The sequence below is a fragment of the Monodelphis domestica genome, chromosome 5 (genome assembly GCF_027887165.1).
Source record: "Monodelphis domestica isolate mMonDom1 chromosome 5, mMonDom1.pri, whole genome shotgun sequence".
NCBI classification, from domain to species: domain Eukaryota; kingdom Metazoa; phylum Chordata; class Mammalia; order Didelphimorphia; family Didelphidae; genus Monodelphis; species Monodelphis domestica.
The window spans coordinates 217,098,445-217,104,590 of NC_077231.1; the positions used below are offsets into that span (position 1 = coordinate 217,098,445).

At 36.4% G+C, this 6,146-nt stretch overlaps 1 pseudogene; it reads right to left on the reverse strand.

The window, feature by feature from the left end:
• Positions 1–1,067: 1,067 nt before the first annotated feature.
• Positions 1,068–3,470, reverse strand: LOC130454603 (heat shock factor-binding protein 1-like; annotated as a pseudogene).
• Between the last annotated feature and the right edge of the window lie 2,676 nt (positions 3,471–6,146).

The following is a 6,146-nucleotide window of genomic DNA, read 5'->3' on the forward strand; positions in this document are numbered from 1 at the left end:
AACTTAAAAAGCAAAATAAGTCATCTGGAAGCAAAGGCACATGAACTAAAACAAGAAACTAGTATCTTGAACGTCAGAATTGACCAGTTTGAAAACAAGGCAAAGAAAGTGAAAGATCACCTACAAAGAAAAACAGACCAGAATGAGGATGACCAAAAAGCCAGGAATGAAATTCAGTCTTTAAATATTAGAATCCAACAACGAGAAGCAAATGACATCTCATGGCAGCAAGAGTCTATATACAAAATCAAAAGAATGAAAAAATTGAGGAAAATATGAAGCACCTTATTAATGTTGAATCTAAAAGCCCCCAAACTTGTAGCCTAGTAAGATTCCATGATCCTCAGTTTAGTTAGCTTAAAGATGAAAAGCCCTAAGTTTGAACTTGTCCCATGAGAGTTATTCTCTATGGGGAAAATACAACCTCAGAGTCTCAGAATAATAATGGGGGGGGGGTAGCGCTGATCCCATCAAGTGTTAAGTCTCTCTTTTGTCCCAATGATTTCTCTCCTCATGCCAATGTCCTTTACCTAGGTAGCCCCAGCCCTTGGCAGGATCTTTCCCTTTTGTGTCCATTATAAAGCATTAACTCTCTCACTGTTATTCTGTATGGGACCACTCATTTTCCTTTGTTACCATTGTAAAGCCAATCAATTATCCCTCTCATCCTCAGTCCCCATCTTCTTCTAGAAAGGCATTTAAGTTTGCCTAATGGCTCCTTGGAGCTGTCTGAGTAAGGTGGAGTAGTTTTAAAATTCACAGTGTCCAATCTCTGTCCCTTACCTCTTGATAAAAAGAAAGGGATAAGGGGGAAGCTGGGTAGCTCACTTGACCCCCATTGCCTAGCCCTTACCACTCTTCTGCCTTGGAGCCAATACACAGTATTGACTCCAAGATGGAAGGTAGGGGTTTAAAAAAAAAAAGAAAGAAAGACAGGGATATCATGATGAAAATGTATGGTATTTTCCATTCCATCTATAATCTATTATAAAAGTGTTATTCTGCAAGCATTTAGTTAAGAAAAAAGGTAAACAATAAAACATAATTTTTCTTAAAAAAATCCAAGCTTACAATAAGGTCATTTATCAGTCAATATTCAAGGATTCACAATGGCCACTTGATTTTTCTTCTAATTGACAAATGATTTTTAAAGTCAGTAGCACAAGTAAATAGCAAGTGGGGTTTAAAACCCCCTCATGTTCTTACAGTAAGAATTTTTGATATAACTAAAGACTGAAGTGTTACATCACAAGAAATTCCAATCAGTGAATGCAATGCATCTTTATAGGTTATTTTCTGTCCTTGTTATTTGAGAGGAACTGAGATACTATTGTCACCATCCAAATCCTCTAGTGTATTAAAGAGTGGCAGTAGTTATAATGATTCAATTTCAGCTCCTTTCTGGGTCTTTTTATAGTAGATTGTTAGGTACAGTTCTCAATCTTGGAAACATAGCAATGACACAAATACAAAATGCTCAATTATTTTGTCTGCTTTAAAAATATGGTCAACATACAATTTATTTGTTATTAGTACAACAGTAATTTTGTGCTAAGAATTATGAACCGTTGACTCTAGTTACTTCAGTTCACAAAGAGAATCTGATAACAGTTGAAAAAATTAATACATTTCTTTTAAAAAAACTCGTACCAATTTCTTATTAAACTAAAATGACTACAAAAGGAATGACAAATGACTTGACAAAAAAAATGCACTAAAAGTTTTGAAAATTTTAGTCAAAGTAGTCAGAATTTCAGCTTACTAATATTCACACATTTTATGTCATATAGTTGAAACTACCACATACAAGAAATCAAAAAATAAATCACCTTGAAACCTAACTAAACAGCATATTCTAGGAATACAAGCTCTATAACTAAAAAAAAATGTTGCACACAGTAGTTAGTTGAGAAAATCTGTTTCTTCACCTCTTGGCTTGTGAAAAACATTTTCAAGAGTTCACTCTAAATGATTAACAAAATCTTTAACTATTACGTGTAGTTGGTATTTTGTTTTTCCCTTCTATTTCTTCCACCCCTGCTTGGGTCATAAGGTCAGAGATGCTTTTCTCCAGATCATCAATGCGACTGCTCATATCATCAATTCAACCAATTATCTGGTCTGACATGGTCTGAAATTTGTTCTGCATCTGCTGGAGAAACGTATGAACCACAGCGGTCAGGTCCTGTACAGTTTTGGGGTCTGTCTCCATCATTGCTCCAGCTCCAGACCTCAGTTAGTTTCCCAACTCATCTCTATGGAAAATGTGTGCCCCAGGAGCTGACTTTTAGCACCTCTCCTCATCCTTCCTCAGGGGGGAAGAAAAAAATTCACTTTATCTTTTTTAAGAAAAAAAAGTATTTAAGAAAAGATGCATTTTTTTTCCCCAGCCAAATTTACAGACCTCTTGAAATCTATCACCCCTTGGCTGTCTGTGGATCCTATGTTTCGAATCCCTTTCCCTAGGAGAAATTCCTAAAAATTAGGTAAGAACTCTGTAAGAGCTAAGGAAATAGGCATTAAAAGCTCTGGTAAGGGAATATACAAAGGCAGGAAGAGAGAGAGAGTCTTTTGTGGACGATGTTGGACTTTCCTCCAATTGTCAACTTTAAGGTGCAATAAAATGATGATAATGCTGGGGTTGGGCCTCAGCTATTACTTTAGCTTACTGCTCTCCAGGAGATAGAATAGAGAAGCCAGGAGGTGAGACGGACAGGGCTAGGAGGTATGTAACTATTTTCTTTGCTACCTTATTTTTTTTAAACCAATGATGCCACACTTTCCCTATTCAGTGCATCAAACTTCTGGGCTTTTAAATGGGCAGACTTATCTTTCCCCTCTTTAATTTCTATTAGTCATGAAAGAAAGAAAATAGAACTTGGGGATTTGGGGATCTTCAGAAAAAAAGAAACTTTTGCATGTTTAGGAATCTTAGATGGAGCTAAGCTATTATTTACTCATTATGGGAAATCAAAACAAAAATAGGTAGGGAAAAGAATTCTCATAGATGACCCAACTTTGAGATCATCCATTGATTGAAATTAGTACTGGTTGAAAGGAAGAGTGAGTCCCTTCTACACTCATTGGAAAGTCTCTAAGACACAAGTACTTCCTGTACTCAGTAACTTCTCTTTCTTTGGAGTCCTTGGGTCTGGTTTAGCAGTGAGAATATGGGGGTAACAGCCACATAAGGGGTTCTTGAGGATCTGTCTGCATGTGTTTCCAGTTGTTAGATCATGGAATCACTGGTTTAGCTCTGGAAATCAGTATCAAAATACTCCAAACACTTCATTGTAGAATACAAATCTAAGATACAAAGGTTAAGTCCAGTAAATGGTCTAATTGAACATGAACCCATATCCTCTCTCTCCATTCCCAGTCCTCTTTCCACAGATTTAATGTCTTGATAAGGAAGAGGTGAACTTTTTTCTGATTCTTCATGAATGTAGAGGAATCCCTATCCAAGGGGATTTAGGTCATGTGGACATTAAAGTAGGGACTAAAAGTTGCTGTAGTTAATGAGTCTCTCTGTTGGATAAGTGGTATATTGAGAGTCATCTGATTTATAAGGCACTAGGAAGGGCCCCCTATTCCCATTCTCTAAAATCTTCCATTAAAGATTCATTCCTTTGGAGCTTAAGGACTTAGAAATATTCAAGACAATCTATTAAAATGCAAATATCCTTAAGACTGAGGTTCTTAACCTTTTTTGTGTGTCATGGATTCCTTTGACAATCTCTGGTACTGCTCATACAACTGTGGTTTATTGCCTACTTTCATTATTGAAGGTAATGCTTAATTGCAGTTACAGGATAACAGCTCTAGCCCCTGATACCTGGTATTTCTAGAGATGGAGGCTGAATGAAAAAAAGACCCTGATTTTTAGCACCTTTCCTCGTTCTTCCTCAATGGGGGAAGAAAACAAATTCACTTAATCTTTTTGAGAAAATAAAGTGCTTAAGGAAAGATGCATTTCCCCCCAGCCCTGTTCACAGACCCCCTGAAATCTATCCAGAGACCTCTTGGCTGTCGTTATGTCAGGGTAAGAATCTCTTTCCCTAGGAGAAATAGCCTTCCATAGAATCAGTGTGAAACGAATTTTAGAATGAAAATTAGATGGTCTTAGATGCTAGTTGTAGGCTTCAACACTCAGTAGTTTTCTCCAATGACTGAACCTTTTCAGGAGAATGTGAACCTTAGCATGTAAAGTTTTGATGAAACTATCAGGAGATGATTTGAAAATACTTTCCAAAATCATACCTTTCAGGGGGAAGTTTAGAACACAGTCATTCCCAAAGAGGAAAGATCAGAATTTGTGAAAAAGGAAGAATGTCCTTGAACTGGGGAAACAGTCAGGTGGTCACTTTAGAAAAAGTTGCTAAGGGTTTCTCTTCAGTAGCATTGTTGTAAAAGATTCTTTTGGCAAATGATGTGACTGTGGATCTCTTCCCTCCATTTTCATTATAATATGCTGGTTCTTTCTTGCCTCATTTGAATGCTTCATTGTAGTATAAAGATGGAGCAGTTCTTGAAGGGTAAAACCAAAAGAGCATTAACTCGACTAATCTTGGAGAGCTTTTAGGTCTATCATCAAAGATTATGTCTTTTATCCAAAATTCAGCCTAATTAGCTAAGTCCAGAGAGGCCCATCACTCTATTCTGCAGGGTGATAGTTTATTTATTTATTTTTTTCTCTATAGCACTTCATAAAGAGAGTAGCAATCAATTTATCCTTCACCAAGCATTTATTTAGGTACCAGACATTGGGGCTTCAAAGACAAATATGAGAGAATGGTCTACCTTCAAAGGGCTTACATTCCACCAAAAGGGAAAACAATAACATTTATCAGTGAAACAAGGACCCACACTGACAAAATCATAGATCTTTGAAATGTGTTGCCGTAACAATTCTACTTGCTGTTATGTTAAATATTGCTAAAAACTTTAAGTAATCTTCCACTTGGCATTTATCTCAGAAAGATTGTACAAATATCTGAGGTCAAAGGAAAAGAAAAGAAGAAACTAGCAGAAGGCAAGGAGGAAGAAAAGAGTAGAAGGAAGGGTTAGAGAACAGAAATGAGAAGAGGAAAGAATGGAAAGAATACTTCCTTCTTTCTTCTTTAGAAAAAGGATGAAATTCTCAATGTTTAAAAACACTTTTTTTCTTTATTTTAGTTAAGGGGGTCTTGATCTTCAGTCCAAGAATTAAAAAAATATATTTTGAATACTATTTCTTCCCCCCCACCCAAACCCTTACCTTCCACCTTAGACTCAATGCTGTATATTGGTTCCAAGACAGAAGAGTGGTAAGGGCTAGGCAATGGGGGTTAAGTGACTGGCTAGAGTCAAATTGAAAACTATTTTAATATAATTATATTCCTTTATATCCTAGGTAGTTGATTTTATTTGTTTAAAAACATTCTGAGAAGGGGTTCATAGGCTTAACCAGACAGCCAAAGGGGTTAAGGGTAAGAAAAAACCCTTCCTTTAAGTGAAACTATTTTGATAATCCTCCTCAGAGTGGCTTAACTTGATTCTAAAGATCTGGACAACAAGCAATAAAAAAGGATTTAATCCATCACTAATCATTTTCTAGATAATTTTGTTGTCCCTTTCATGGGGGTTCTGACCTCTACCCCATACTTTTTTCTTTCCTTCTTTTCTGTCTGGTCAGAACTTTAAGTTTGGTCTAGTGAGCAAGAGCTGTGGATGTAGTAAAATGGTCCCAAATAGCAAATGAGATATTATTTGTAAAAGTGCTTTGCATGGTGTCTAGCACATAGTAGGGGTTTAATAAATAATTATTCCTTTTCTTCCCCTCCCTTTTCCCAGTACTGTTCAAGGAAATTGTTCAAAGGGAAAGAAAAGAATAAATATAGCCTCTAGATAGGCTTCCATTGAGATACAAATAACATCTCAGTTTATTCTTTGGACACTTTCATTTTAGCTGCTTCTTAAAGATGCTTCCATAGAAGCCAGAATAACAGAAAGTAGGATTTTTCTCTTCCTTGGGGAGGGAGACGGAGTAAGTTCCAGTCTCTTGTGTAAAGGATACTCTTACCTTTATCATCCTGGGGCAATTGATGAAGAACACAAACTCATTGAAGTTTTTTTATGCCCTTAAACATATTTTCTTTAACTCTTAT